The sequence below is a fragment of the Medicago sativa genome, chromosome 5 (assembly GCF_051527215.1).
Source record: "Medicago sativa cultivar Bolivia chromosome 5, Bolivia_mono, whole genome shotgun sequence".
NCBI classification, from domain to species: domain Eukaryota; kingdom Viridiplantae; phylum Streptophyta; class Magnoliopsida; order Fabales; family Fabaceae; genus Medicago; species Medicago sativa.
The window spans coordinates 22,918,999-22,929,984 of NC_140753.1; the positions used below are offsets into that span (position 1 = coordinate 22,918,999).

The 10,986-nt window shown below is 32.1% G+C and overlaps 1 long non-coding RNA gene across 2 annotated transcripts; it reads right to left on the reverse strand.

Moving 5' to 3' along the window:
- Positions 1 to 17: 17 nt before the first annotated feature.
- Positions 18 to 8,130, reverse strand: LOC146921093 (uncharacterized). 2 transcript variants are annotated; one of them, XR_015011997.1, is made up of 9 exons: positions 7,596 to 8,130; positions 7,073 to 7,208; positions 6,840 to 6,934; positions 5,123 to 5,202; positions 4,560 to 4,655; positions 3,672 to 3,741; positions 3,456 to 3,538; positions 2,153 to 2,308; positions 18 to 346 (listed from the first exon to the last, which is right to left on the reverse strand). It is a non-coding gene; the product is annotated as an uncharacterized LOC146921093 (long non-coding RNA). The 2 variants fall into 2 exon arrangements; XR_015011996.1 differs by lacking the exon at positions 18 to 346 and having other exon boundaries at positions 2,009 to 2,308.
- Positions 8,131 to 10,986: the final 2,856 nt, after the last annotated feature.

The window sequence follows — 10,986 nt, forward strand, 5'->3', positions numbered from 1 at the left end:
AAAAGTAATAGGCTAAATTCCCAAACATACAAAGGATACACTCAAACTGTACAGAGTACAAGGATGTTTTTTTTTTTTTTGACAAAGACTACAAGGATGTTTAAATATGTACAAAAATAAAAAATTGATATAGGCTACAAAGGAAAAAAAAAAACGATACAATTCAATAATTGGAACCAAGATCATTCTCAAAATATTTTTCTGCTTTCAAACTCCAATAGCTAGCTCCTTCAAGATAAATTGCATCAGTTATAACAACTGCATTTTCCATAGCCTTCAACTTGATCGTTACTCATAGACAGCAACAAGCTTCACAAAAGATGTAGACTCCAAAGCAACAACAATTCTAAACAACAAATGAAAAAGAAAATAGATTAAATCATTGAAAAGTCTACATGCCAATAAAACTTGAAAAAGCAAAGTTGAGATTGAATTGAGTTGAGGATTGAGGATTGAATTGGATATTGCGATAAGGTATATGAAAAAGAAAAGTTGGATGGCTTACAAGTATAGAATACTGTATATTTATAGGTGGTGTTGTAGTTTTATTTTATTGAGAGAGATATATAAACTATTCTTTGAATTTGTAATGGAAGTACCGTAAACTATTAGATCAAAAAAAAAATTATCAATGTGTTCTCGAATCGAATTTTGATGGAATATTGTGTTTGAAACTAAATTCTGAAACTTTGCGTCAATGTAGCAAATCATATGCCCCGTGCTTCCCGTTAAATTGAAACTTTCAGAATTATTAATGTATTTATCTAAACTAATTTTATGTTTGAAACTTTTGCGTCATATTGCTATCTTTCTTTTTTTACAAATATTGCTATTTTTACAATTTTACAACTAGCTAAATCATAACTGAAATAAAGTATAACTCAAAAGATTAAATATTATTCCCTCAAAAAATTTAACTAAACTATTTATTTTGAAGGGTTTATGTAATATATTTTATATTAAAGTTTATGCTTTGAATGAAAAAACATTTATTCGATGCTATTTATTTCTTAAATTATCATATTTTAAGAAATTATAAACATTGGGAAGTGTGTTAGTTTTGCTAGTTAATTGGGAAGTATCTTTTATATTGCTCATTTATGATGACGACAGATATTAAAAAATAAAAAAACATTGTAAGACAGGCACGTGACATTAGAATAAGGACAAAAGCAATAGAGTGGGAGAGGATAAGATGAAAGGCACGTGATATTATCAGTCACTTTTTGACTGGTGCCGTCAAACCCTAAGCAACCCTAATAAGCAGCCGCAGCCGCAGCCGCAAATGGAAACAAAGGATCCTTTTCCGAAAATGTGGGCAAGACAGTTAAGATAATGAAGGACGCGCCGTTCAAATGGGCATCTTCATATTTTAGCGATGCAAAAATGAAAGGTAAATAACTTAATTAAATTATCGTGTTTTTTATTTGTTTCTCTTTCAATTTAACGGCTTACCGTAACTTACCATAATTACATGCTCAAAATTCTCAATTCATTAACCCAGTTAAAATGATCGAGTCATTTATTTGTCACTCTAAATTTAATGCCTGTCATTAATTATTAATTGCTCAAAATCCTCAATTCATTAACCCAGTTACAGTTAAATCAATCGTGTTATTTATTTGTCTCTTTAAATTTAATGCTTGTCTTTACTTTTCATCATTATTTGCTAAAATTTCTCATTATATTATCCACAGAACTCGCGCACGAGAATGAATTAAACCACACAATTCCTGGAAATTTTGATGTGAAGATTCAGAGAGCTGTGGTAAAAGTCTTAATTTTAACATTAATATGATTTTCAGTTTATTTACAATTTATAACAGTTGTGTTTATTATTATTTTTCACTAGATTGGTAAACTGAAAAGCAAGAACAAATCGGATGTTCAAACAGCAATTTCAGCTGGTTTGAAGTCATACGTTTTCAATCCATTTATAATCGAGGGGGTTGTCGGAAAAAACACTGTGAGCAAATAAATTGTTATCTAAAATTTAGTCTTAAAGCAATTATGTAAGTAAATTTATTCTCGATATACTAATTTGTAAAATTCAAAATGCAGAAACTGGGCTTCAGCATACGTGAAACTAACAAAAAATTTGCTATTCGCGATTTAGTAAATTTTTGGAAAGCTGATACTCTACCAGATATACCGGTTAATATGGATTACAGTGCATTCTACTTGCATGAAAACAAAGCTTTGACAGGATCGGTGGGAATCGCTGCTGGAAACTTGATAAATGCTAAGCTGGAATGTATCCTAGGTCTAAACCCTGGGATTACTGGAAGTCTACTTGCAAATGTGGGGCCTGTTACAACAGCATTACTTATGTAAGTAAAAACCAAGTTCTTAAATTTTACATTCATACATTCATTAGCCATATCTAAAAAACTAAATGAATTTTAACCTACAGGAAGAGAAAATCAATGGAGTTAAGCAGCTTATGGAAGGGGGAAGAAGTGGGGGTAGCCTTGAAAGTTAAACATTGCCACCATTATGAGCATACTGTTGCAAAGCTTGAGATTACAAACTTGGATGCATTAGTGAAAGGTATAAGCGTCAACACACATGGGATTTTGGCAGGAGAGATCAAAGCTAATTGGGGCAACTCAATTATCAACATCAAAGGAATGTTTGGAATCAAAGATAAGAGCGTTGGCCTAAAATTTGGATTCGGTGACTCGTTTTAATATGGCTGACTGTACGTTTTTATTACTAGTTTTTTCCTCGCTAAATTTTGGTATTATTTGTTTTAATATTCTTCTTATTAATCTGCCCCACTACAGGTCAGACCTGTTGCCAACAATGTTATTTTTTGGTTACAACATTAGTTCAAAGTATGCAAACAGTATTTTGTTGCATATAGCTTTTGATAAAGCTTCAAATAGTTTTTGATATGTACTGCCCTGCCGAAATTTAAACCAAAAAAAGATAATTTGGTCAAGCTACAACGCTGCTCAGGGACTAAATACTACTAGTAAATAATATGCATGTCTTTAAGATCAAGACAATAATCTGATAAGTGAAGACCTTAACTAAATACTTCTAGTTTGTCTTGTAATTCTTCTGCTCATATGTCTTGAAATATCAGTTATCAGCTACTTGTATGTTGGAAAATCTAAGCCGATAAGTGATATTTTATTAAGGTCTTCACTCATCAAATTATTGTCTTGATCTTAAAGATATATGCATATTATCACTTATCGGCTTAGATTTTCCAACATAATAAGTTCAAAATTACCAGGTTCATCTAAAGACCTGAGAATGTTCGTTCATCTTATCACTTAGATTATCCACAAACTTTTAAATTTTGAACCACCTTTTAAGTATAAACTGGCAGGTCTTGGCATGCCCCAAGACATATTAAAAACTTAAATGAAGATATTTTTCAAAGATCATAAAAACTTATAAGTACTACTAAAATAAAATACAAACATAATGAGCAGAAGAATTACCGGACAAACATCACTGAAATAAAAACCCAATTCCCTTTGGTAGAGTAACCTCCATCTTATCCATCCTCTGACTGCATGTGAAGCTGATCAAGACACCATTAGACATTATAATAATAAATCAGCACAACTTAAAGTATAATTTTATATGCATATTCAAGCCTAATTCAAGCAATGTCAGATAGATTGATGATAGACAGAGTAAGGAAGTATGATAACCTTGCATACACCAACACAAGATAGATCAAAAACAAATTTTCAAGTTTCCTCAAACTAGGATCTTTTGGATCTGCAAAACCAAAATTAAAAATCCATGATGCATATAAAGTTCAAATATCATTAATGCAATCAGAGCGCTCAAATATGCAATCTTCATAATTTTCATGCAGCATGATATACAAAGACCAACAATTGTAAAGTTGATAAAAACAAAAAATTAAATGGTCAATATTTCATTTAGTTAAAACAAAAAATACTATTCATGCTTTAATTCATTGACGGACAAAATATGTTCAAAAAAACTTCTTGAGAAGCTTTTAAGCTACCACTGCCCAGTTTACAGTGAGTGAGTTGCGACTGAGATGTCAACTCCCGGTATTTAGGTGTCAACAGAATGAGCTCGTTCCATCAATATGATGGTTCCATGGACTCAAACCTTCACCAAATGATTTAAAAATTATAAATCCATAGACACAATAAATTGTTGGTTATCATATTATCATTTTTTTTTTATTTGTAAATGAATATGCGAAGAGAAAGAATTATAAAACTCAAAAAAATCAAGAGTGATAAGGTGGTTTTGTGATTGGCGAGGGGATTATAGGGCTTAAAGAGATAAGGCAACATGATTCAAATCCGCCACTAACAACTGAACTAATTGCCAACATTTTCATTAAAAAACACCAACAAGTGTGAAAATTAAGAATCTTTAGATATTGCATTAATTGTTAAAACACTAATAAGCATTCAACATATTTATTGTAAAAACAATATAAATTAAAGGTGTGCAATCTGATAATATGGTACTTTACATACTTTACAAAATTAACAATTTACATACTTTTCAGGTACACTTTTCCGAAAATATTTCTCGACTTAAGTAATTACCTCTTCATTTTCACAAAATCGGAGAAAACTTTGAATGCATCGCAAGCATCAATCATTTCAACCATGCCCATATAATACTAGCGCTTGTATTGCATCCTGTCATGAAACCAGTATTATAAAATATCAGAATATCTCCAGCTGTTATTTAGTGATAAGAACTCAAGAATAGGGAGATAAATAGACATAACTAGATAGTTATTTAAGGAAAAATCTTTTCCCACTAGGGGTGTTCAAATAATTCAGTTAACTGCACCAAACTATGAACCAAACTGCATCCAACCCAGTTTTGAACTGAACCACTTTTACAAACCAGTTCCAGTGCAGTTTAAATCCGGTTCAGAACCGGTTTGAATTTAAGAACTTTTTTAAAAAAATAAAATAAAATTATCTGCAAAATGTTTAACATCCCGAGAACAAAATTAACTAAAAAAACAATGACACCATGAAAAAAAATGAAAATAACAAATTAGCAATCAAATGAAATTAAATCAAACCAACAATAATGATACTTATGGCGTCAATGAATGATTGAAGTTGAAATGGATTTTGTGAAAAAACTGAACCTTGTATTCATAGTCTTTTATTTCCTGATATATGCCTTGATTTTCAACAGATAGATGTCAATACAGCTCTCGTCAGAAACCTGTATTCATAAATGATGTAAATGATGAACGTAGACTCGAAAACAATTAACTCCATTGCACTACTGTTTTGGTTATAAAATCACAAAAAATAGGTTTTAAAACAATTAACTCGAAAATCAGTTTATTCCTAATCTCCATTGCACTACTGTTTATTCCTAATCAGTTGAAATGGACAATTGTTTATTCCTAATCTCCATTGCACTACTGTTTTGGTTATAAAATCACAAAATAGGTTTTAAAACAAGAGAAATGCTAAGGACACACTCTCAAACACACTCTTCTAACACTCTCAAATAGCATGATGCCACTTCACCTCCAATTTTTATTCTTTTACCGGTTAACCTGTTCTATAGGTTGAGAAATAACAACACTTTATATTTTTTTAATATTTTCTTTTAGTTAGACTCCGACTGCGGCTTCGTCTTCTTCGTGATTACCTTGATCTCTGCAGATCTGCCATGGGTACCAATACAGAAAAATCTAAATTATTCTCATGAAAAAGTCAGAGTCTAAATAATTAATTATTCCTGCAGATCTGCCATGGGTCTAAGGGGTAGATGAAAAGCGTGAAACTAACAGGAAGCTTGTGGCATGAGAGAGAGAGAAAGATTCAAGCTTTAATGGAGTTTAATTAGAAAGATTCAAGCTTTGATGTTTAAATTGAAGAAAAAATAGGAAGATTGATTGTGGGGATTGAAGTTTGATGAAAAAACATTGTGGGAATTGAAGTTTGAACCGTACAAATGGGTTAAGATATTTATCCAAAGTAAAAAAAATGTTTGTATGAATTATGTTTTCTGTGGAAATGATTTTGGGTTCCATTGTTGAATCTGAAAGTTGAAGTGTTCGTAGTGGGTGGGGAGGTTGAAGTACAGGAATATGAAAAGCTTTTTTATGGTTACTTTGTAAAAAAATAAAAAATAGTAAATCTAATGAAGGAAGGTAGAAACCGGTAGCAAGTCATGGTGTGAAAAAAAGTGAATGGCATGGCAAATTGTGATTGGAGTGTGTTAAAGGGTGTGACCCTAGCATTTCTCTTAAAACAATTAACTAGAAAATCAGTTTAAAAATCAATTAAAAGTAATTCGGTTATACTAAAAAACCGGTTCAAATAAGCTAAACCGGTTTACAATTACAAACCGGTTATGGACCGGTTTAAACCGAATTTACCAGTTTTTATCAAAATGGTTCTATGAACTGAACCAAACTGTTAATGCAGTTCAGTTACAATTCAGTTTATGAACCACAAACACCCCTATTTCCCACTAGGGGGGATCAGCACAGTGGATCAAATTAAACATTGTGTTCTGCCAAAAGCCAAATCTTCTAAGAGGCCATTTAAACCAAAATATTTTTCAATGGTTTCACTCTTTAAATCTTTGATGGTTTATGATGTTGCAATATACCTAGTTTAAGATAACTAGCACTCAAATACATTAGAAGTAGAGGAAACTGATACAAGAATAAAATAAAAAATACAAAATAAAATATAGAAGGAATAGAAACCCCCTCCGTGTTTTTAACAATGTTGATGTATCCTATGTTTTGTACACCAACAAGGTCGATGTGTATCAGGTGTATTTGATGGAGGATGTGCATCATAGTTTACTAATTTCAAACATAACAATAATCTAACCTGAACATCATCTCCAGTGGAACTTCCACACAAGCTGCCTATCATCTCCAGTCAAAGTCCTGGATAATGGATACTTTAGTATTCTTTGAATGGACCTTGACATAGAAGAGAAAACAAAACAGTTAGTGATCACTTTTAACATTATTAAAAAAAGTGCAGTATTCAAATCCAATGACTTAAAAAAGACATGGATAACCCTATGTTATCTTATATTAGAAGAATAAGAGAAAAACCTTTTCATTTGTAGATCTAGAAGGAGAGAACAACACAGATCTAGAAGACTTTTTCTCTCCTGGAGATCTACTTTCTGTTCTCTCCTGGATAACACTCGCCCATCTCCAAGCAGAATAAAATGTTTTTTCCGTAGATCTACAAAAATAAAACAAAAATAAAATGTTACAAACAGGAACATGAAAACTGGTATGAATAATTAGGGTTCCTCTCTCTCCCCCCCCCCCCCCCCCCCCTCTCTAAACACTCAAACCCTAAACTTCAACTCAAACCAAAAGTACAACTTGTGCAAGTACAATATTTTAGGGTTCTCTGTATTCGCAGCATCTCAAAAGTCAAAAGGACAGCACAATAACGTCTTTGGTTATTTTTATTTTATTATTTAAACTAGCACATGAAATCTCGAATTAATAATCAAAAACAATAATTGCTTTAATCTATTAATGGACAAAAAAAAGTTTGATACAAACTTCAAGATAATGGTGATATATCAAATATTAAAGGATGCACAAGTAAGCTTGTAACCTGTCAATATAATGGGTGGTCTCCAAAATTTCCCAGATGAATCCAACCTTCTATAGATGAATCCAAAGATACAAAAACTTCTCGGAAGAACGGAAAAAAATCTTTTGTTTTGTGGATCAAGAAAAACATTTTTAGTTTTTCAGCAGATCTAATTTATGTTCTCTCATGGATAGCACTCAGAGAAAAAGAAAAAGAAAAGGAAAAAACTTGTTCTGTTGTAACACAGATCTAGGAGAGTTTATTTCTGTAGATTTAATTTCTGTTCTCTCTCATGGATAGACAAAAAAAAATGGCTTGTTTTGTATATCTGGGTGGATGGAGATGAAAAGAACCTAAGTAAGAAGGAAAAAAAAGTTTTGTTTTGTGTAGATGGAGAGGAAAATAATCTTAGATATGTTAGAGAGGAGAAAACGAGATCTAAGAACTAAACTCAATCTAAAAAGTCAAACACATAGAAGTTTCTCTCTCTGAACACTCAAACACACAAACTCGATGTAGGGTACAGAGTTTCTCTTTCTGCACGACAGCTATATCCAACTACCCCAAAGGACGGCACAATAATTTAGGGTATTCTTTGGGCATCATTTTAGGGTTTCTAGATTTTTTTTTCTTTTTTTCATTGAAGTATTGTCACGCCCTTTGATTTTTTCAAACTGCATCGTGTCACTCTATTATTGGCCCTGCCTTCTTTAGGGTGCGTTTGGTTTAGAAGAGAAGTTGTGAAGAGAAAAATAGGTGAGAGAGAAGTTAGAAAGAGAGAAAAATGTGAGAAATAGAGTAGATTTGATGTATGTTTTGGTATAAGAGAAGTTGTGAAGAGAAAAATAGGTGAGAGAGAAGTTAGAAAGAGAGAAAAATGTGAGAAATAGAGTAGATTTGATGTATGTTTTGGTATAAGAGAAAGAGAAAAGAAATAGAGAAGAGAGAAGTGTTGGTTATTTTTAAAAATACTAAAATACCCCTGATTTTTTAAATCCCAAATCACTTTAATTAAAAAAATAATACAAGAAATTCATCAATAGTAACCGCATCCACACTTCATTTCCCAATTATCCATTCCCTTCTCCACCTCCAGATATATTGTATATTTTAATAAAAAATCAAATGAATATCAGCTCACTATTCTACACAGACCTTCCCTTCCTGCAATTCAACTCACTCTTTTGTAAGGTTTTAGCTATTTTCTGTTGTTCTGTTGTAGGAGAGTAGAGGCTGCAATTTTTATGTATTTTGTGATTGCTAGTGTGGGGATTAGGCGTTAATTTTTCAGCCTTGCCTGTGTTACTTCTGTTCCTGTGTACTTGTGGCTTTTGCCAAGCCCAACATCTCAGCTTGTGATGTTGTTGCTATTGGAATAAATTTTTGCTATTTTAAAAAAAGTTCAATTCACTCTTTGATACATAGATATGATTATGATATCTGTCATGTATCAAAGAAAAGGAAATGGATTATAGATCTAATTATGTAGCAAATGGATAATAGAAGCTTTAATTTTGATTTTACCATCCATAGCTGATTAGGCATGGCAATGGGGCAGGGTGGGGACGGGTTTTACCTTCCTCGTCCCCATATCCGATTTGAATATACTTACCCGTTACCCTACCCATACCCAACGGGGATGGGAAATTGAATCTCATCCCCGTCCCCGACGGGTTCGGGTATCACCGCCCCATACCCGTCCCCGCATTGAATAATTTTTATTTTATAAAAGATAGAAGTTTTTTCATCCTCAAGAGCAACGTTGTAATACATTATCCAACAATATGCTCACTTTAACATTTGTTAGACGAATTGATTTAGTTGATCCTTTAAATATCAATGATAGTTTTTATTAAAATGACAATTATCAAACAAAATAACATGACATATCATCATAAAGTATTTTTTTACATTTGGGACGGGTTTGGGTATGGGTTTGGGGTGGGTACCTATATACCCATTACCGGTCCCATACCCGTGTTTTGAAATCGGGGAAAATCCATACCCATACCCAAACCCAGTCAAAACGGGGAAAACCCGTCAAATTGGGTTTGGTTCGGGCGGGTAACCGCGGGTATGGGTTTTGTTGCCATGCCTATAGCTGATGTAGAAGGTAAGGGTAAAAAAGGAAAAAAATGAAAAGTAGAACTTCTCTCGTCTTTCTTCGCAGGTTTGAAGAGAAAAGCAAAAGCGTGGGACCCACACCAATTTAGCATCTCTCGCCTATTTCTCTGGTCTTCCAAACAAGAGAAGTTGGCATTCTCTCTTCAATTTCTCTCTCACCAACTTCTCTCTTCTCTTTTTCACCTCAACCAAACACAGGCTTAGTGAATACATGACTATTTTCAAGGGAACTGAGAAGCAAACCAACCAATGCCAAGACGCCACGTGTCCGTAAAAATCTGAAAATTGGAAAAATAACATCCACTGTTATTATTTTTTTAAATGGATTAAAAATAAAGGGAAATGTTAACTTGTGCCCTTGGGGCATAAGTTAAGAAATCAAATGTATAAAGTTTTTCTTGGAACTTGTGCATTCAATACTTTAAAAGTTGCAAAAGTTATACTTTCAATACAAAATTTATTTTTAATTTCCATTTTAAGCTCTTTAACTTGTGCCCTAAGGGCACAAGTTAACATGACCTTTTATAGTGCATTTATGGAATTTTTATTTGAGGGGTTTATAGCAATTAAAACATGGAATTTTAATTTTTTGTAGTGGTCAATTTTGAACCCCGAACATTGCATATATTATGTATTGTCTCTATCTATTGAGTTAAACTCACGGGGACACATGAAATTTTTATTTGAGAGGTTTATAGAAATTAAAACCATCTTTCGTAAAGACAAAAATATAAATATTTTTTTAAGAATAGGAATTTAAACCATCTTTCGTAAACACAAAAATACAAATATCTTTTTAAGAATATAATTATAATTAACTCTTGAAAAAAAGGTATAATTAACTCATTCAAAATTATCAACAATGTTGTGAGGTTATTTTACATAATCGTTGATTATTTGTATATTATATTATTTAATTGATGTTTGTCTCAACTGCAGTTAACTGTTAATTTGGTAATTTTTGGATGTTAAATAATAATAATGTACTCCCTCCGTTTCTAAATAATAGTCGTTTAAGATTTATGCACGCACGATTATTAAGAAAATGATTAATTGTGTTGATTTTGATGGAAAAACTAGTTTTATTTACTAAAACACCCTTATTAATTGTAGTTAGTGGAGTAGTTAAGTTTGATGAAATTCAATAAATAAGGGTATAATGATGGAAAAAAATAACAAATGCTGCATTGGTATTCTAAAGTGACAATTATTTTGAGAAAAAGAAAAAGTTGTAATGAGACAATTATTGTGAAACGAGGGAGTACTTTTAAATAAAAAAAATCTAGAA